Source organism: Rhinolophus ferrumequinum, chromosome 5 (genome assembly GCF_004115265.2).
Source record: "Rhinolophus ferrumequinum isolate MPI-CBG mRhiFer1 chromosome 5, mRhiFer1_v1.p, whole genome shotgun sequence".
NCBI classification, from domain to species: domain Eukaryota; kingdom Metazoa; phylum Chordata; class Mammalia; order Chiroptera; family Rhinolophidae; genus Rhinolophus; species Rhinolophus ferrumequinum.
In genome coordinates, this window is record NC_046288.1 from 41,531,537 (window position 1) to 41,553,343 (window position 21,807).

The window sequence follows — 21,807 nt, forward strand, 5'->3', positions numbered from 1 at the left end:
ATAACTGAACCTACAACAATGTGGGTCTGAGCTAGGCATAATCATGGTTCATGCCTATCAGAACTTTGACTCTACATAGAATTCAACAGAGACCTTATAGACACGTATTAACCGTGAATCAAGCAGAGGATAAATACCTTTAGTGCTCAGGGAATAGAGCACTATGGGGAGTTGCTTAGGCTGTGCATCTCTCACTGCTCTGGCCCTTGCTCAGAGGAGCTGGCCGTCTCTCTCCTCCTCAGATAGGCCTTGATCCCTCCTGCTGCAGGGTCTTTGTGAAAGGTGTTCACACTCTCAGAATCTTCTTTCCAACAGCCACTCACCCCAACCACCACCACCCATCACACACACACACACACACACACACACACACACACACACACACACACACAGAGTTAACTTCTACCTAGCCTTCACTGATCTTGAGCAGAGGTCAGGCTCCTCACATACTTTCTTAGAACAAAGGTGCTTTGCCTTCTTAACACTTATTTCAGCATATACTTATATACAATATATGCTAAATGTAATGTGAATTGTTTCATTCCCTAAAACCATGCTGTGGAAGAGGAATTTGCCTTATATTCTAGTCCTTCTGAGGTCTCTCACATTAAAGGCCATTGCCTCCATTACTTCATTTTGAACAACAAGTACCATTTCAGGAAAGCAGCCTAAAATAATCTTATGCAATGCTAATTTTTGTTCTTAAGAAGGTCACTTTGACAATAAAAAAGGAGATAAAAATATTTAAAGCTGAGTTAGTATTTATTCTTGAGGTATGACTTCATTATTGCAAATGTTGGGATTGCACAATTTTAGAAAGCCACGCTTTACAGACTCACGTGGTTTCCAATAAACCCTTTAAAGAGCACTGGTGAAAGCAATACAGTAAGTAATTAATATGTAGCGATCATTGCCATAGAATGAGAATTCATGCATGGGGATCCAATGTGCAGCACCAGCAGATTTTTAAGAAGTGTGTTATAAACAATATGCAGAGAGAGGATTGATGACGTACTCTGCGTCAGATAATTACAGAGTGGACCCAGGGAACACAAACACTGATGTTAAAGATGCCTGTAGGAAGTTTTAACAAAATTATTTCATAAAATATGAGAATGGAAAAAGTCATTGTTATCAGGGTAAAGCATTTAAAGGGACATGAGATTTGAAATATGTTTATATCACCACAGAGTGCATATCCTAAGTCTACTTTACAATATATTATCCACTTGTACGTTTAGGTTGGCCAGAGACTTTGGCTGAGGATCTTTTCATTAGAGAGATGAACAGGACTTTGTAATGAGGTCACCTTATGTTTGAGCATGGGCACTTTTTCTTAACGTGATGGTGTGATTAATGACTGACTCCCTAATTACGTAGCGAGCTCCTCAAGAGCACAGCCCGCTCTATTTTTGCTCCTGTAGTGTTGCTGGCCTTTCACATGGGATAGCACACTGAATACATTAGTTGTGTGAGACATAAGATTAAAATATTACATATTTACATAATTTTATGACCTGAAAAACACTGGAGAAACTAACACGGAAACTTGAGTAAAAGACATTTTCATGAAAGATAAGATGTGTTAATACCTTTTGCCCCCTAGTGTTAATTAAGCTGAGCAGAGTCTTCTCTACTCGTCATAAATGTAAAAACCCTTATTATTTCTCTTTTTTTCCCTCTTTAGGAATTCAGTGGCTCATGTTTATACAGTGACACTTCTGAGGCCTGTATACATTACAGTTTACTTACTGGGAAATTCCAAGTTGAAAAAAGTCATTTTATCAGGTTTAGACCAAGTGATGAAAAAAATTAAAAGAACTACCTCTTATTGAGCACTTATATCCATTATTTCAGCTAATCCTACAACAATCTTATGAATTAACTGTTATCCCCATTTAATAATTAAGGAAAACTGAGGCTTGTCAAGCTTAACAGTCAACCTTTACCCCTGGACAGATACTGTAATAAGAACCTTACATACAGTATCTCATTCAATTCCCATGACAATTTTATAACTATTATTGTCACTATTTTACATATGAGAAGATGGAGGCAAAGAGTGAATAAGAAAAACAAACTAGAAAGTCTGAGTACTAGGATTCGTGTTCTGGCAGCCTGCCCCAGAATCCCCCTAGATAACCACTATCCTATAGCATATGGTGACAACGGGAGGAGACAGTGGGAGAATGGATTTATTGCAGGGTGTGAAGTATGTGCTATGAAGTGAAGTCATTTCTAGTTCTCTTCCTTTGCCATCCCAGTTGTTTTTCCCCTGCGCTCCCAGTAAACTGGTCACTATTTTAGTAGCTTTCTTGTTCATTTTCTTAACATCTATTCATTGAATCTTTAAAGGAAACATTTAGCTACTGCAATTGGCGTGCATAAGCTGGTTGTATAATAGGAAGGAAACAAGCCAGGACTAGGGACTTCATTTCTAAAGAAGGATTTTAAAGCAGACTAAAGTTATTTCACAGAGTGGGTCATGAAACTCGAGTCTCTCTATACCCTTTCATTGCTATGACGACAGGCTGCTCCTGCTACATGTAGCCAGAAAAAGCAGCTGACATTTCAATGCTAGGAACATAGGGGAGAGGTTTACAAAAACAAAAAACAAAAACCAAAGCCTTTTGTTTGAATTTCAGTTACAGAGCAAAAATACCCCCTGGAGTAAGTCAAAACCCCTATTCTTGAAAAGATAAGAAAGGAGAAATGCTGGGGGCCTTCTCTTCTGTCCAAGCAGGCCAATAAAACAGAATTGACTGCAAAGCAGCATTTCTTCTCACTCTCCTTAATGGCAATCTGAAATAGAAAACTCTCTTTGGTTTCATTTGACTTGGCCATTAAGAAGCAGCTAATTGATGAAGCAGCAAAGAATCACAGTAATAAATACTTCATGTTGAGGCCCCCAGGAGAATACAGTAGGGTTTGATTTATTTTTTCCATTTCTTTGGATAAAAAAAAAAAAAGACAATGAATTCTAAGAATATTTTCTTAATTCCCAATTTTACTACCAGAAAAATCATTTCAAGTGCATAACCGAACACTCTCACCGTGTGTCTAGTGCACTGCCAGGTGCTATAGTTATTTTAAAAAGTCATTTAATTTCTACAACAACCCCATGTGTGGGTAATAGTATCACTAGTTGCTTGATAAATGGGCAAACTGAGTTCTGGAGGTGTGAAATCACTGCCCAAGCTCACACAGCCTGTAAGAGGCAGAGTCAGGATTTAAGTCCAAGTGTGTTGGACTCGGAAACACATGCTCTGTCCACTGTGCTGTGCTGACTCGGAGGCAGAGATCTGACATCGACATTTTGTTATACAGCAACGTGTGCAGATATAAGCAAGAAACCCTGAGGGAAAACCTGGAGAAAATTCCCTTTCTGTGGAGTTCCAGTCAGGACATGTAGGTATGCTAGTGCTTTCATATTAGCTATGATCGATTGATAGCTTCATGTGCACCAGGCATAGCTGTTTTTTCTTCACTTAGTCATCCCAACAAATCTTTGAGGTCGCCACCAATTGTATGATGCTGCGTTTCCACAAATGAGGGAACGGAGGCCCAAAGAGTCATTTACCAAAGTCACAGAGCCTGATACAGCCTAGATATAAACTACATCTATATGCCTCCAGAGCCCATTCACTCTATTATTCACTCTATTATTCACTCTATTACACCATCTTGCTACAGTCCCTCTCTTCCCCAGAATTCTGTCCACCTTTTGATGCCCAGGACAAAAACCAGGCTAGCCCCAGGTGGTACCACTATTGCAGGCTCAGCTTTTGGGGAAAGATGCCCTGCAGGTCCTGTATGAACCAGATCCTGGCCTAGTTGGGCATCTCTTGGGCTGCCTACAAGAGAAGTTCTCCTGGATTTATGGGGCCTCCTTCTCCTTCACTGAAGGTTGTTCCAGAATGCTATGTGAGGGGAAAGGGCACCTGAAGTCTTTTAACAACAGTTGTTTGTGTTCTTCTTTGTGGAAAAGATTTCTAACATGTTCTGGACATTGTGCTAAATTTCATTAAAATAGCAGTGTTTACATACTGTTAAAAATTGACTGAATAAAAACAAGCAGTCAAGAGGAAATAAAATGAATAATGTTTTGGAATTGTCCAGCTACATCACTATTCATTTCATTTTTATCATCATTATTATTTTTACTTAGTTGATAAGTGAAACTGCACATGAGAGACTATTGGGGATTAAACCCCAAAGGACGTGTAAAGGAAATCCAGTGCTCTAACTGCTAATATGTACAAAAATTTCCTGAAAGAAAAAGGGCAAGATTTATTAATCACATGTATATATTCTTTTCCAAAATGTGAAAAGCAGCATTAATTGATTGGATGATAAGGAGATGAAACAGACGCCTCTGCTTTGCTAGATCTTGTTGAATGAACAGAAATATGTACTTAAACCTTTCCTAAGGGGGATGTCCTTTTTTTTCTAAAGTCATAGTTAATGATAGTCATAACCATCAAGGTTTAGCTAAATAAGCTGTGAACCCAAAAAAGCTGGTATCCATGAGAAAGGAGAGAATTAAAAAAAAAAAGAAAGATTTCTGCTGAGTTGGACCGAGTGAACATTTCTATTCAGTGTACTTGGGCTCTGGCCAGACAAGAGCTCAGATATAATGCCAAGGTGACATATTTAACCTCTTTGCCGATTAAAGACCGTACAAGAAAGATACTCTTTCTGCAGTACCTCTTGCTTATAGTATCAACAGTATTGATCTGTAGTTGAAAGCATGGTTTTCTCCTGCAGGGTGACCTCTATTACTTGGAGGAATGAATGAGCATGACTTGCATTATTTTTTTATTTTAGAAGATAGAGCCAGAAGTGATAGTACCTTACAATATGAGAGTTATAATCACTTTAGCTTTTTGATCCCCCTCCCTCCTTTTTCCCTTCCTTAATAAGAAATCATTAGGAATTGAGAAATTTTATGTATGTTTGTGCACATCTTAAAAAATGATAGAAAGTGATTAGAGACAATTAGTCATAAAACTGTAAAAGGGAATCAGGAAAGGAATACTAGGCACAATAACTATAAAATAATCAAAGAATAATATAATATTATAGGGATTTTTCTGCCTTTTGAAAAAGCAAAATGTTCCATTTCTACATTGCTATTAAGTACAGACTGGACAATGGTGGTTATCGAATAATTTCAGATACTTTAAACATGGAGAACACACAAATTACTTTGACTTCATAGTTGTTTTGAAATTACTTTCCTTATGATTTATTTAATATATTTAGTAAACTATTTCTACAAAACACATTTCAGAATTCAGACTTCACCAAGATCTGAATGCAATTCTGGCCAACAACAGTTTTACATCTATGTCCTTGCTCTGCACTAGACCCATCATTTTTCAGTACTTAATATTTAATCTTGCAGAAGAAAAGGAAACATGAATAAAAGTGTTAAAATTCCCGATTAAATAGCTTGTCTGTAAATCATACAAGAGATTTTTTTCTTTTTTTGGTAAATGAATGGCTTTGTTTTAGGCTAAAATCTTAATCTTAGATATCTTTATCAGATCATGCAAATCAGTTAAAGACATGCAGCTAGACGATATATAAACTTATTAAAATTTACCTTCTGGTAGATGGCTGGACCCAGAGCCTTTGCCGAAAATTGAAGTTGAATCCCCTCTTTGCACACAGCCAGGAAATAAAAGTTTGACAAATACCCAATACTCTTTAAATTTCTTCTCTTGTTAGCTCTGCTTCTTGGCCCAGAAACACATTTGAGTCTATTGGAGTTGAAATTCTGCGGCTCTGTCAACTCCTCAGAGTCTGGGGTGACAGGAGACTTTGGAGGTTGGCACTGGGGCGTATTTCAGCCTGTCATCGTTTTTGTTGCAGATTCCTGCCGTTCTCTGGCAGGCTGGCCTCTCCCGGAGGGAGCGATGAGCTTTACCAGCAGTGCAAACCAACAGGGGAAGAGTTAACAGTCCTTCCTTCAAGCTCCTGTTCTCAGAGGCTCATAACTTGGCTACGATATAAGCACTTGGCTCTTTATGCAACTTTTTTTTTCCTCCAAACTACTCTAAAAGGTTTTATAAGCAGGATCCCTTTTTTTGGAGATTTTTATTTTAAGACTTTGAAAAGAAACTCCATGCTGTTGTTTCTTCCTAAAGGAAATTGGGGGATGGGCGTTAAGAGAGGGGAGAAGAACTGTAGCAGTTGCGTTTTCACATTGCTTAATTGGAAATTGTTCTCACGAATACAGTCCGAATTTTTATAATAGCTGGGTATTTCAGATGCTTTCACCTTTCTTTAAATGATCTTCAGAAATTTACATGCATATGAAGCATCACTGCTTTATAGTATAGATCGCTCGTATGCCAGTGCACAAAGGTTGCAGTTCATTGACTGTTCTTCCCTCAACACAACTCCCGACTGTAAGACCCTCTATGATGATTGGTCTATAAGAAGGAGTTTTCCTGTGAAATAGACTGGAGGTGTGCATTTATTTTTGACGTGGAATTCTGGTCATTTATATGTGTCTCTAATCTCTTCTACTGCTACTTCTCCGTTTGTTGCACATTTGTTATGCTTCAGACACTGTGCTAACGGTTTTTTGTGCTTTGTTTCAGTTGATCCTCACAAGTCTATATGAGGTGAGTATTACTATGTTCCCATTTGAGGGAAGTGTAGTCGAGTGGTACAGTCTGCACGCTTTGAGGCCACTCAGCATGTGTTTGAGACCTGGCTTTACCACTTCCTAACTGTACGACCTCGGACATGTTATGTAATCTTTCCAAGCTTCAGCATCCTTATCCATAAGATGGGGATACAAATATGGGGACAATGATAGTATCTACCTCAGGCGGTTGCTGTGAGTTTTAACGTTGTTCTGAGTTTTAAGTAAATTTTAGTATATAGAACACCTCTTGCCACTTAGCTGACACTTAAAGATTAGCTATTGTGTTTTGCATGAGGAAACCGGAGCTTGGTAAAGCTGAGTGATTTTTCTAGGGTCTCCAGCTGCTCAGTTGTAGAATGAGATTTCAACCCAGCTACCTTGGCCGATGGCTACGCTCAACCTCTAGGCTGTAATACCTCTTTCAGAGGAAGCTGTGAGCTCCTTCAGGGTAGGGGCGTGCCCTCTCTGTGTTCTCCATGTGCCTGGCACAGTGCTTTGCATACTGTAAATGCTCCATAAACATGAGATGATTGGTTGGAATTTAATTTAATTTAGATTTTCTACATTCATGCCCAAATCAGGCCAAAAGCAAACAAAGAACAACAAAAATAAAAAGCCAACCTCTAGTTCTAGGCAAATCTGCCCTCACACAATTATCTCCAAGCACTATAGAAACATTTGCCCTGTTTATTTTTCAGAACACCGTAAGAGAAAGGTAACAAGTATTATCTCTCTTTTGCAGTTGGGGAAATTTGGAAGCAGAGGAAACTGGGCAATTTGCCTAGGAACCAAACACAAGTCGTGACACAGCTGGGAACCATCTCACATCTCTAGAATCAGGATGACTTGTTCCAAACTGCCTTTTCAGGCACAGGATGAAATGACGTGATGTCCTTTTGCCTCAGACAATGGGATATTTTTCCTCAGCCAAGCTCTAGTGTTTGAGCAGTCTCCTCAGAGGAAGATCAAAGGGGTAGACTGTCTTTGACTTTGCTTCTTCTTTGCCTCTGTGCACATCTGGATCTGAGAAGTGTGGGAGACAGAGACACCATTTCTCCAACAGCTCCTGAGGGCCATGGGCGTGGTGCGACCATTGCAGGATCTGTAAAACAAGCATTTCTGAAGATGTTGCTCAGTTTAGCCGAAGAAAATTTTCTCTGGGACTGCAAATGTTGACTTCTTATTCTAACAACATTCCCCATTTATTTGAGATAACTTTATGAGATTGATTTCAGGTAATCACATTAATTCAATGAGACTAAGTTTTAGCTAGAGAGCTACAGAAAAGAGATTTGACCAAAAAAATTTTTTTTCTAATATTAAAATTGATACTTTTTATTTCTATGAAATGATCAAACTAAATTTCTTATAGAAATCTATGTTAATAAAAATAATTCAGTTAAAGCAAACTGGATTTATCTCTTAAATGTAAATAATGTACCTAGAGTGTTCATTTGTAGGTGGCAAAGTGTGAGAATTTTGACTCTCAGCTATACTGGATGTTTCCTCTAGGTCTTACTAATCTATAAAATAATTAAAAAACAGAAGTGTATTTCTTATAAATAGAAAATAGAGAATTTTTGAAAAAATAAAACTAAAAATACCTTGAATCCACACTGTCTTTTGTTTTTTTTTCTTTTAAATATGGCTTTATTTTTGAAATGTTCATGGGCAGATATCCAAACTCTTATTGTTGCTGAAGTTGTCATTTACAAAATAATTTACAGTTCATGAAGCCGAGGACAACAAACCTACAATAATACTCACTTAATGTGTGAAGCTGCAGATCAGATTTAGAATCTTATCCAGTGTCTAAATGTGACGGGAGAACTTTGACTAATAAAGAGCTTATTATATTACTGCATATGAACTGGCCGACATAACATCAGAATTGAACAGAAGGGTCTAACAAAAGCCAATATTGAAGCTGAAATATTTTTTTTAACCTCCTCGTGCTAGGATTCTCTTTGAGAATTTAATGAAAGCCGTGGGCAAGCTCCTAAAGTCCATCTATGAACTCCTCTACTCAGGCGTCTCATGAAGTTAAGTACCTCTGATTCAAGCGAAGAACTAGAGAATACATGAATCAATCCTCAAGCATTGAATGAGCCTTACTGTTACACATAGCACAAGTCTCTGGGTGAGACGAGAGAAATATCATTGTTCCTACCTATTAGAAGTCTAAGAGACAAGACATACATTCATTGTCGGAAGGGGGCATGGTTCCCTTGGAGTAGTGGAGAGCCCCAGGTAGGAAGTAAGTATGGATGAGGGAAAGATGCAGGAAAAACAGTGTCAACAATTATCTTGGCCAGAACCTGACCTGTAGCACCCTCTTTCTTGTTTACACCATGTGTTAGTTTGCAAGGACTACCATAACAAAATACCACACACTGGGTGGATTACATAACAGAAATGTATTTTTATCACAGTTCTAAAGGCTGGAAGTCCAAGATTAAGGTGTTGTCAGGGCTGGTTTCTTCTGAGGCCTCACTCCTTGGTTTGCAGATGACTGCCTTCTCCATGTGTCATCATATGGTCATCCTTCTGTGTGTGTCTGTGTTCTAATCTCTTATAAGAATATCAGTCATATTCGATTCGGGCCCATCCATATGACCTCATTTTATTTTAATTACTTTAAAGGTCCTGTCTCCAAATATAGCCACATTCTGAGATACTGGGGATTAGGACTTTAACATATGAATTTTGGGGGGGACATAATTCAGCCCATAACAGGAGTCATCCTGTCTTTTCCTTGAAAGATAACATATGTTTGTAGACGTGTAAAATTTTGGAAGTTTAGCAGCCTTCATTTCATCCTGTCTCTCTCCCTTTCAGCCCAGGGTAGAAATATTTATGCTGGTGTAACATTCTCAAGAAACTTGTGAGTCTCCTGTGCAATTTATGTGGGTCTAAGCCATTAGACAAGAGGGTCCTCCACAAATCTTTCCTGAATAAATTCATCTGTATTCCTCGCTTCTGTTGAGAAGGTTGATTGGATTCATGGTCACATTCACATCTAATCTCTGTAGCAAAATGGTGTCTGGCTATATCCTTGATGTTCTTTCCAGAGCATACTTTCCATTTTTTGCTATTTGGAGGTTGGGAACTTTCAAAATCATTAAGTGCTGGTTCCTTGTCACTTAATAGTTTGTTCCTCCATTTATCTCTTTTCTGTAAAATTTTACTATAAGCAGCAAGGTAAAACCAGGCTATGCCTTCCATACTTTGTTTGGAAATCTCCTCAGCTCAATATCCACATTCATCACTTACAAGTTCTGCTTTCCATCCAACAGTAAAAGATAATTCAGCAAAGTTCCTGCCACTTTATAACAACGGTCACCTTTTCTCTAGGTCCAATGATATATTCACCCTTTCATTTGAGACCTTACCTCACCAGAATTACCTTTAATATTTATATTTCTACCAACATTCTGTTCATGACAATATATGTATTCTCTAAGATGATAGGAGATTCCTCTATAGTTCTTATTTCTTTCTAAGCCCTTACTTGAATTTCCCTTAATGCCCATATTTCTACCAATAATCTCCTCAAGGCAATCTAGACTTTTTCTATCATATGCCTCCAAAGTTTTCGAACAACTACCCATTATCCAATTCCAAAGTCACTTCCACTTTTTTTGGGGAATTTGGTATAAGAGTAACCCATTCTCAGTACCAAAACTTCTATTAGTTTCCAACAGTTGCCATAACAAATTACCAACAACTGGGTAGCTTAAAGCTACAGGAATTTATTTTCTCAAAGTTCTGGAGGCTAGAAGTCTGAAATAAACAGGCACAGGCTCCTTAAGAAAACTTTAGGGAAAAATCCTTTGTTACCTCTTCCAAGCTTCTGGTGGCCTCCAGCAATATATATATATATATATATATATATATATATATATATATATATATATATATATATATATATATATTTTTTTTTTTTTAATAAGGACACCAGTCATTGGATCTAAGGCCCATTCTAATCCAGTATGACTTCATCTTAATTTAATTACATCTGCAAAGACCCTATTTCTAAATAAGGTCCCATTCACAGGTACCAGAGGTTGAGACTTAAACAAATATTTTTGAGGGACACAATTCAACTCACTACAAAGTGAGCTGCAGATTTGACTTTAAACGACTTTTTGACCAAAGTAATGAGGAAAACATGATTATTAGTAGAATTCACAATGTAAACAAATTTCAGGAAAAAACATATAAGACCAGTATATAAAGCAGCAAGTGGTACCCTCACAGCATTCTTGGAGTATCATGTTCCTTTCTGCTCTTTCCTACAACATTCGTAGGTGGATAGGTAATGGAAAAAGGCTAACGTCCAATCAAGTAAAAGAAATTTTGTGAGACAGTAACAGATGATCTGTGATTTTTAATTCTTCAATGTTGACATTAGCAAAACTCCAAAAATTATAACTGCCATTTGTGATTAAATTCTGATCTCTGTTCTGTGGGTTCAGTTTAAACCTAGTTTTACGTACTACTGAATAAATTTGGACATGTCTGAGGGATGAGTGGGGTGAGTCCTCGAGGAGGAGCCAAGGACTTCTTGGGAAAGACTCATTGTAAGGGAACAGGAAGCCAGACAGACAAGATTAGCTTAATAGTATAGCCAGTAGAGTGATGGAATAGTTTATTTCTCTTAGATTTAACCCTTGGCCAGCCCTCAGTGGACTGAAGTGCATCCTGGAAAGAGGGGGCTTCTGAGTTTAAATGGAGCAAGTTATTTAATTGAATCTCTTGAAAAACCAGGGCATAAGAAGTCCTGTTTTCATACCCAGGTGATTCAGTGTAATGAAAAGCACAGTAGGTTTTAGTGTATGGATGACTCCAGAGCACAGAGGGCATCTCAGTGGCTCCAGCCACAGGCAACAGTGCACCCCAAGAGCCTTCCTGGGGTGATGGTGGTAGTGGTGTGGATTGGCAGTGACAGTGCTCAGCAGAGGCGGAGTTCCAGGTGAGGTTGATGGTGTTAGCAGTGAGAGTGCTGCCCCCTAGAGGTAGTGGTGTCGGGCAAACACAGTGGAACTCAACAGGAAGGGGCAACGGCTGGTGAGCGTAGCCCGGTCCCGGGCCTCAGACCAGGGCCAATCTCATGTAGCTTCCCAGACGGTGGATAATCCCAGAGGAGCCATGGCAAGAGATTACGAAATGGGAGTCATCATGTGATAACTGGGAACCTAGGAACACATGAGAAATTGTTCAGGACATCAGGAAAATGACTTTGACGTGGAGGGTTAAGTTTAAAGAGTAAGGTTGAAAGTTAAAAAAGTAAAGCTACAGTGCCCTGAGGAAGGAAACAGGAGATTTTAATACATACTTTTTCCTTCTGGAATTGCTTAAGATCATTTTTAGTTTAATCAGAATCTACAGCTGTTTTTATGTGGTCCAGTTCATGATGATATTTTTGTATTTGTGCGAGTGGATTTTCATTTAGTACTCAAGAGTTCTGTGTCCTTTTTTGTATTCCTAAAGTCCTTTATCACAGTAGCAAGAAATTTTTTTTCTTTTCTTTCTTTTTTTTGTCCTCTGAGAGTTTTAATCACCATTGAAAGATTCAAAACAAAACAACAACAAAAACAAACAAACAAACAAACAAAACACCCCAATCTGACGGTATTTACCTATGAACATGGACTGTCAAATCCATTACTAAAGTGCTAGACACAGATGTCTGAGTCCCAGCCCAAAAAGTTACATGTAGGTACATATACCCAGTGCTTTGATTTCAGAATTGGTAAATTCTAAATTGAAGGATGTTAGCAGTTGAAGTTCAATGCCTGCTGTGTTCTTGTCCCTTTAATCTTTTGTGCCTACATCCCTATCAGGTGTCAGATTATCAGAGGCTACCAAAAAGTCCTGATAGGGTCTTGCTAATCATTGATGCCATTGAATACTACTAGAAATAAATTCTACTACCTCTGAATCTAAATTATACCAATCAAGCCCTTGGAGGATGGAGTACCTATTCGAAATCCTTTTTCTCCCTGGAGGAAGCATAGCAGACAATTGATGAGTCAGACAACCTGAATTTAAGTCCCAGCGCTGAGACTTCCTAGTTCTGTGACCTTGGGCAAGTTACTTAACCTCTCTGTGTTTCCATGTCCTTATCTGTCAAAAGAGATGATAATAATACCTATCTGATAGAATACTTTTGAGGAAAAGATATGATGTTTGCATAGTGCTTTGTCCAATGCATAACTGGACTAGGGCTCAATAAATAATGATAATAATAATAATAATAATAATAATAATAATAATAATAATAAAAGATAAGAATGAAGGCCAGCAATAAGGAAGATGAATGATGCTGGAGATTGTCATGGAGCCTTCTGCAATAAGAATTAGAACGCCTCCTCTTTTCACATAAACTGCTAATATACGCTGTGAGGGAGATGACTTTCAGGCACAGGGATAAAACACATCCTTTTAGTCAAGCTCTGTAAACACAGCAGCTGCTCACATCAATCCCTGGAGTCCTATGTCGCTGTCTTTTCTCAGACAGAACCCTCATTGAATTTGGGGGAATTGGGGTGGGCTGTGCACTAGCAATGTGAGCTACGTGGCTGCTCTCTTCTTCTGACCTCACCTTGGGATAGACACAGAGCCCAATCTCTCAAATTGCCTGGTGTGTGGATCTCTTGTCCCAATGAGATACAGCTGGACTTCATAATGTTTCTGTGCATTTGACTTGCAGGATGTGTCTTGTTCACCAAGACCGAAGTTTATACTTGGGCCTTCTCATGGGTGAGGTCACTTTGCTGTTATTAGCCAAAAGCCTCCCTCCTCCAAATCTGTCTGATGTTTTCTTGGCTGCAGTGTTAAGTTCCCAGAGCAAGATGTTTTAGACTAAGAAGTACTTTTTGTGTACTGACGCAATCCTATTCTGGAAATTTGTTTCAGTGGTTGTGTTTTGTTCTTGGTTTTGAGCAAGGGCGTTTGTATTTTTGTCAATATTGTAGTTGTGCAAGAGCACTGGGTTTGTTGTAGAGATTTTGTGTGGTCTGGTTATACACACGAGTGTTGGTGGCACTGCAACTGAGGCTTGATTTCTAGCAAAAGGTAAAAGAGCCAGATTAGGACTGCTTAGTGTCTACGATGGCATTCACTGGCTGGCAACTCTAACGGAGACAAAACAAACAATTTGCACAAAGCCTGTTCTCTCTAGTGTAATATTTCTCAAAAATTTCTTTTATTATCACTCTCCCATAGGGCCTTTTGAACATTTTTTTCTGAGTGTTCCCTGCCCCCCCATGAAATTTTAATATCACAGATATATGCTTATCCATTTATGTACTATATCTATAGCTATATTTTATATGAATATAAAAATAAGATTTTTTTGCCCTTCCCAAGAACCAGTTTTGCCCCTTTGACTGATGAGCCTCATTAGTTGACTAAAACACATCTCATGCCAAAAAAATACACAATTTACTGTGATGTAATCAATGGACTATTATAATTTATGCTTGGAGAAACTGAGTCATTCATATTTTTCTGTTCAACTCTGTATAAACATTTGCAACAGTATTCATTACTCTAAAAAGTTTATAAAGGAAGAAGGCGGAGTAACTTTTTGAAAATATTATAGTTGTTTTTCTGAGGAAATGCAGTCAAATTTTTTATAATTATAATTTTTTTCATCTTGTTAGTACTTGTCATGTGTATGTTAATAGTTGTTTGAGGTTCAGCAAAAATAGCAGGACAAATATCCCTTGCACCTGCGTTCAATACCTTCCCACTGCCTACGAAGTCAATTGCGAACTTAGGGGCCAGGAATTTAAAGCTAGCTGCCACTTTATGTGTTATCTTCCCTTCACTCTCTTTTCCTTGCTTTGTAATTTTCTATTACAAAGAATTTTTTATTGTGGTAAAAAACATATAAGATAAAATGTACCGTCTTAACCATTTTAAGTGTATGGTTCAGTGGCATTAAATACATTCATAATGCTGAGCAACCATCACCAGCATCTGTGTGCATAACTCTCTCCATCTTGTAAAACTGAAAATCTATACCCATTAATCATTAACCCCCATTTCTTCTTCCCCTCAAAGCCCTGGCAACCACCCTTTTACCTTCTGTCTCTATGATTTTGACTACTCCCATGAGTGGAATCATACAGTGTCTTTTTGTGACTGGCTTATTTCAGTTAGCATAATGTCCTCAAGGTTCATCCATATTGTAGTTTATGTCAGAATTTCCTTCCCTTTTAAGGCTGGAGAATATCCCACTCTATGTACATACCACATTTGGCTTATCCATGCATCTGAGAATGGACACTTGGGTGCTCGTATATTTCAGCTATTGTAAATAATGCTGCTGTGAACATGGGTGTACAAGCATCTCTTTGAGACCCTGTTTTCAGTCCTTTTGGGTATACACCAAGGAAGGGAATTCCTGGATCATATGGTAATTTTACATTAAATTTTTTGAGGACTGGTCATGCTCTTTTCCACAGATGCTATATGATTTCACAGAGGCTATACCATTTTATATTCCAAACAGCAGCATACAAGGGTCCCAATTTCCCCACGTCCTTACCAAATTTGTTATATTCTATTTTTTCTTTCTTTTCTGTTTTCTTTTTTGATAGTAGTCATCCTAATGGATGCTACAGGAGCTGAGTGAGCAGGACTGTTGAGGAGAGAACATTGTGGACATTGCTCATTCATAGGCTCACCAGGAGTCGGAGCCAAATCAACAGCTCATAACACACACATTCCAATGGGTCTGAGGTGAACAGTACATTATTTTTGATAAAGTGCGTAGAATACCTGATGCAGAGTAAGTGCTATATGCGTATTTGTCCTGCACTACATAGAATGTGTGGACTCAGAAGAAGCAGCTCATCAACTGTCACCCTTCACTTCCCATCTCTGGCTTCGTCCTGTCATAGGGAAATAGCATATTAATTTAATTTTCAGGGGACATTTATCACTTTTGTCATGTAATATAGTTATGTGTATATGGTTGTCTTTCCCCTAAAAGATGCTATTTTAAGGCAGGGATTATTTCTTATATAACCTTGATTTTCTAGAGTGGCAAGTACTCAATAAAGATCTCTAAAATGAGCATCTGTAACTTTATTGATTGGTTCATCCACCAGATCAATCCTTCCCCAATTTGCCAAAAGTTCCAAATCTATTGCTGTGCTAGTTGAAGGGAACCAAATTGAGAGAACGCAAATGTAATTAAGGAAGGGTAAAGTGCAAGGAATGACCAGGCCTCTCATGTATTTGCATCAAACCTTCCCCCTTTAGCTCAAATGTTGAGTTTCTTAAACATTGATCACTGAAAATTTAATACAAAGTCTATTGAATCTTGTTTTAAAATGTTAAACATCCTGTCATTTTTTTTTTTTAATTGGCCTGACGTTCTAGAAGGATTGCAGAATGAGTGATTTTCAGATTATCTGACTCAGATGAAGAAATCTGATTGCTCATTTGCTTTATTGGGCTCCTGTGTGCAATCGGTATATTTGAAAGTGGCCACAAGAGGGGAGTATGAACCACCATCTTCTTTCACAAATGAATGGAACCCATGAGTCATTGTCCAGATGAATGCATGTTCTACTCTGAACAATAGTCAATTGAATAATCATACTGCTTTCTGCTGATTGTCAAAGAAGGAATGTGGATTTGTCCTGTATGTGTTCACAGAGAATGTAACCGTCAACTCTCAGCTGTCCAATCATACCACAATCCCCATTGAAGAAATATTTATGAAGAAGGGCTTGAAGGACATGCAGTCCCCCTCCATTATTAACACCTTTGTATTAAATCGTAACTCTGAGAAAACTGTGTCCTTGGATTACTTTGTTTTGCCCTAATTAGAATTGTTTATGTTGAATGGTGATCTGGCATGTTGTCATAGGTCTATAGTGAGTAATGCTTTAAGAAAACATTTGTTTGAAATGTATTATATCAATATAAGGATGCTGCCTACAAATTCACACAAAACTATGGACCCATGGGGAAAATTTTGCTGAAAACTCAGACAAAGAAAAAGCTACGCTTTTCCTGGAAAATGTGCTTGCTTCTAATTATTGATTTTGTAAATATTTTAACTTATCATGCTTCTCTCTTTTCTTTGACCACTGGGAGGCTTCTGTTATTCAACAAATATTTATGGAGTGCTCCTTATATGTCAGGCCCTGCTAGCTGCTGGAGATACGATATGGAGCATGAATAGAGGATTTTTGTCCTCATGAAGACTCAAGTTTAGTGGAAGAGGCAGATAGTCATTAATCACTCAGATGAACATGTAAACTACAGACTGAAAAGGGCTATGAAGAAAAAGGAACCTTGCTCTGAGAGTGCATAACAGAAAGACTGGACTTAATTTGAAAAGGTGCCCTTTGAACCCAAGGATGAGTAGGAGTTACCTGAGGGACAAGGGTCAGGCACTAGCTTTCCTGACCGGAAGGGGATAGCACCTTGCATTCTGGCAACTGGAAGAATTCCAGAGAGGCCAAAGGGCAGGCAAAGGTGAGGGAAGGTATGTCCTTGAGAGGACAGTGAGATTTTGTGGCCTATATATGTGTTTCTGCTTGCTAATCTTACCCAGGCTTTTGTGAACAAGGACTCTCCCTGGAGCTGGGCTGCTGTGAGCTGCCCAGGGCTGCTGTGCTGCCGTGGGCTATGGTGTGCTGCCAGGAGAGGCCAGTGGCCAGCGTGAGTGGCCGGCAGCCGACAAGAGCTTCCGTGAGCGGCCAGCCAAGGACGGGCGACCGACTGCCTCAGTGGGGAGGGGGGCGAGAGTGGGGAGCGCAAGGCTCACAGTACCAGCCTGGGCCAGGAAGCTGTGTCCTACACAACTAGACTGAGACACAACGGCTTGAACCGGAGTGTGTGTGTGTGTGTGTGGGGGGGGGGAGGTGGGTAAGTGAAAGAAGGGAAAACAAAACAAAACCAAAACCTTTATTTTGCCTTTGTTGAGGATGAGACTGTGTTCGTGAAAGATTTCTAGAGGAAACCTCTGTGGTGAGATGTTCTTCACTTCATGTATTGCCCCAGTTCTCGATATGGAGTTGAACCGAGGCTTTCATGGGGACAAAACAAAATATTAACATTGTTTACCTTTCCCAGTCAGGAAAAGTTCTATTTCTGAGCCCTTACTCAATGTAGTAAAACATGTTTCATTGAACGGAAAGGGGGGGAAAGGAAGAAAGAGGAAACAAATTGGAGCTCCCAATTGAACACGGTTATAAATAAGGTTACTCACTCATTCTGCCTTAGCCAGGCAAAGCTCCTTCTTGACCTTCAAAGCATACCAGACACATTGCTGCCACAGGTCTTTAGCCCTGGCTGTTCCCTCTACCTGGAATGCTCTTCTGTATAATCACATGTCTGATTTGCTGAAATACTTATAGTTTTTGATTGAATGCTATCTTCTCAAGGGACCTACTTTGATCATCCTACTTAAAACTGATGACCCCCTTGAACTCCTCATTCCTTTTACTCTATTTCAGGGGTTGACAAACTATGACCCCCTTTTTTTGTAAATAAAGTTTGATTGGAACACAGCCATATATATTCACTTGTTAATATCTTGACTATGGCCAATATTGCCCTTCAATAACAGTTTGCTGACTCAATGAATGAATATAAAGTGTTCCACAAAGATTACACGGTGAGTTATGATCATTATCATTATTTTAATATATCCATAACTTTTCTTTCATTTTTTAAAAACTTTTTATTTTTTACCTCCCTTCTTCTACCTCCCCCTCCCACTCTGGGTCAAGCCTTTGTTTCTCCGTCTAGTTGTGTAGGACATAGCTCCCCGACCCATGCTGGTATTATGAGCCTTGTGCTCCCGCCAGATGAGGCAGTCAGTCGCCAGTCATTGGTCGGCCACTCATAGCAGCTCACGGCAGCTCTCACCGCCTGCTGGCCACTCAGTCTGGCTACTGGATGCTCATGACAGCACACAGTAGCCCAAGGCAGCACACAGCAGCCCACAAAAGCACGCAGCAGCCCATGGCAGCTCACGCTGGCTGGCGGCCACTCACGTTGGCTGCTGGCCACTCATGGCAGCACAGGGTAGCCCATGGCAGCCCAGCTCCAGGGAGAGCCATTGTTCACAAACCTAGCTGTAGAGGGCGTAGCTCACTGGCCCATGTAGGAATTGAACCAGCAACCTCAGCGTTAGGAGCACGGTGCTCCAACCACCTGAGCCACAGGGCCAGCCCCATAACTTTTTAAAAGGCAGGGATATGCACTACACCAGCATATATTCTCAGCCCAACGTCTAGAAAGTTGTGAATATCACAAGACTCCCTCACTGCAGGAAGCATATTCTTATAGGTTTGTCTCTGAGCCTTATATACCTGCTCACCTCTACTAGAACACCTACACGATTCCAAAATAAACACTAGAGAAAAAGGCTTTTCTTTTATAAAAGTAAACATATTTTGCAGCTCTAAGATGTTTGGCTTTTGTTGGGGAAGTGCTATTTTCATGTTCAGACAGAGGAATGGCTATTTTTACACTACAGCCAGACAAGACTTAACTATGGAGCTAAATGGGTAGGTGCGTTTTCAAACTGCATCTTTATGTCATTTAAAAGAAGAGGGAAATGGATAAGCTCACTTTTTGACCAAAGAAATAAAAGGTTCATCCTTTCAGTTCTTCAGCAACTAATAAAATTTTTTTTCATATGGGTTACATTTCCTGATCATATCAACAAACACCAATTTATTTAAAATAGTCTCTTGTCTATGCAAAATATCCATAGTTACTGCCACAGCTTTAGGGTTGGATTGCATCTAACCAGAATTCTGAAATTTATTTTTCATTTCTGCTGACTTTTTAAATCTCCACTTCAATTGTAGTTTTAAAAAGTACAGATATATCAGCCTCTTTATTGTTTTTAGATAGTTTTTGAAGGTGAACATTAGCTGAATACTATGTACAGCACAACAAGGTCGCCTCATGCAGCCAGTCTCAATCAGCGGTAGTTGTGTATTTAGCAAAATCTGGAGATATTTTTGACTGTTATGACTGGCATCTAATGCTAATTAACAATGCCAGTAATACTGCTAACTGTTCTATAATGCCTAGGATAGGTGCCTCCTGCCCCTTAACATCCCAACAAAGAGTTTTCTTGTCTAAAATGTTAGTAGTGCTGAGATTGAGAAACCCTGTCATATAATATAGTCAACATTTTCCCTTTTCCTTTCTAAGCTATTTGCTTTCTTGTTGCTTTGGTGATGTCATCACATGTAACCTATGGGTTATAGTACTGTGTTTCTCCGAAAATAAAACCTAACTGGAAAATAAGCCCTAGCACAATTTTTCAGGATGACATCCCCTGAACATAAGCCCTAATGCATCTTTTGGAGCAAAAATTAATATAATACCCAGTCTTATTTTCAGGGAAACATGGTAGGTACCCATTTCTTTCTTCACTGGGAGAAGATAATAACCATAAGTCACTATAAAACATTCAGGCATTAAAAATCCGTAAGGAAAAGAATTGTTACTATTTATTATGAGAGAATTATATGTCTCCAGATTTCATGGCTACATTGTCTCAGGGCTGGTTTTTTTGTTATGTTTAAATCATTTAGGGAAGCTTAAAGTCTGTATGTTAGTGTTTGACCCTTTATAGGGTCAAAGAGAGAAGGTCGCAGAACACAAGATGTAGAAATTCACATAAAAAATCCTGACATGTTTCCTCTTCTTGGTCTCTCTGTAGCTGTCCTATTCCAAAGTGTTTCTCCTCTCTCCATCCTTGTAACTCGCCTTCCTAGTTCCTTTTTCTTCCTGAAGGATAGCTTTGCTCCAACTTTTCATGCCTTCTCCCTTAATTTGCTGGTATTTCACCAGCTTTCTTTTGTTACCGAAGCATTCCTTTGGGGTCTCACCCTTCACCCAAATTGCTTAACAATATTTTTTTTTCTGGATAAATACAATGTCCTTATAAGATGAACTTAAGTGAATAAAATGTTCTTCATAATATGAATGTGACTATTTCCCCTTGAATGTTTAATAATTTTATCCCACTTAGCCCTTCTCAATTAAATATTGGGTAAATAGTAAGTAGTATAAAAATGAAAACTAGAGAAAAGATTTACTTCACCAAAATATTTATTTGGAGCTGAAAAGGGAACTTTGTGGCTTTAAACCAGGTTCCTAATATCTAAGACACCCGAATTCTCAAACTGTTGCTGGAGAAACTGTCTTTGCTTGCTTTGTAATTTTATTGAAGTCTTGGGTTATGGGGACATAACACTGGCATAGTGGTAGTGCCTGCTACATAAATGAAGGACACAACTACTAAGCTTGAAGGGTCAGAACTTCTTATCTTCAATATACAGATCATTTTCTCACAAGAGTTTATGGAAACTAAAAGAGTATATCTTAAGATGGGATTATATGCATTTCTACATAAGTCTCTCATGAATTTTTAAGAGGAGGTTAGTGGTTAGGATATAGCACAAGGCTCTTCCACTTAACAAACTGGAAACAATTTAGATGTAAAAGATTGAGTTGGATAACTTACTGGTCCTCCCCATTATGTTATTTCTTAGGTTTTTATGTTTTCTTAAAAGAGGAATTTAATTATCTATATCAATTAAATTCAAGAGAAAATGTATGAGGTGTGATAACAAACTACAGTGAATGTGGCTCGTTGGCTCAGTGGTTGCAGTGCGGAGCTCATAACACCAAGGTCACCAGTTCGATTCCCACCTGGGACAGTGATCTGTGCCCTCCACAACTAGATTGAAAACAACGACTTGACATAGAGCTGATGGGTCTTGGAAAAACACACTGTTCCCCAATTTTTCCCCAATAAAAACTAAAATAAATAAATAAATAAAATACTCTCGCTTTAAAAAAAACATACAGTGAATGTTTAAATAAAAAACATTGATTACAGTAAAAGACGCATTGCCATTAATCCACCTCGAAATACTCCCTCTTGCTTCAAACACACTTTTGGCATCATTCTTGCCACTTTCTGAAGCAGTTCTGGACGTTCTCTTTCGTGAGTGTCTTTAGTCTTTAGTTGTGCTGTCATGGCTGCCTTGATGTCCTGAATTGATTCAAAACGTTTTCCTTTCATGGTCATTTTTACTTTGGGGAAGAGCCAGAAGTTGCTTGGTGGCAGATCCGGTGAA

The 21,807-nt window shown here is 38.8% G+C and overlaps 1 protein-coding gene and 1 long non-coding RNA gene across 4 annotated transcripts in view; one reads left to right on the forward strand and one right to left on the reverse strand.

Moving 5' to 3' along the window:
- Positions 1-5,898, reverse strand: part of SPARCL1 (SPARC like 1) — a 53,612-nt gene extending 47,714 nt beyond the window's left edge. The window contains exon 1 of one of the 3 annotated variants that reach the window (XM_033105645.1): positions 5,609-5,898. The gene's annotated coding sequence lies outside the window, so the exon portion shown is untranslated. The remainder of the gene's footprint in view (positions 1-5,608) is intronic. The other 2 variants (XM_033105644.1, XM_033105646.1) reach the window with 2 other exon arrangements.
- Positions 5,899-6,145: 247 nt separating this feature from the next.
- LOC117022038 (uncharacterized) lies at positions 6,146-7,913 on the forward strand. Its single transcript, XR_004422990.1, has 3 exons — positions 6,146-6,476; positions 6,612-6,635; positions 7,404-7,913. It is a non-coding gene; the product is annotated as an uncharacterized LOC117022038 (long non-coding RNA).
- Positions 7,914-21,807: the final 13,894 nt, after the last annotated feature.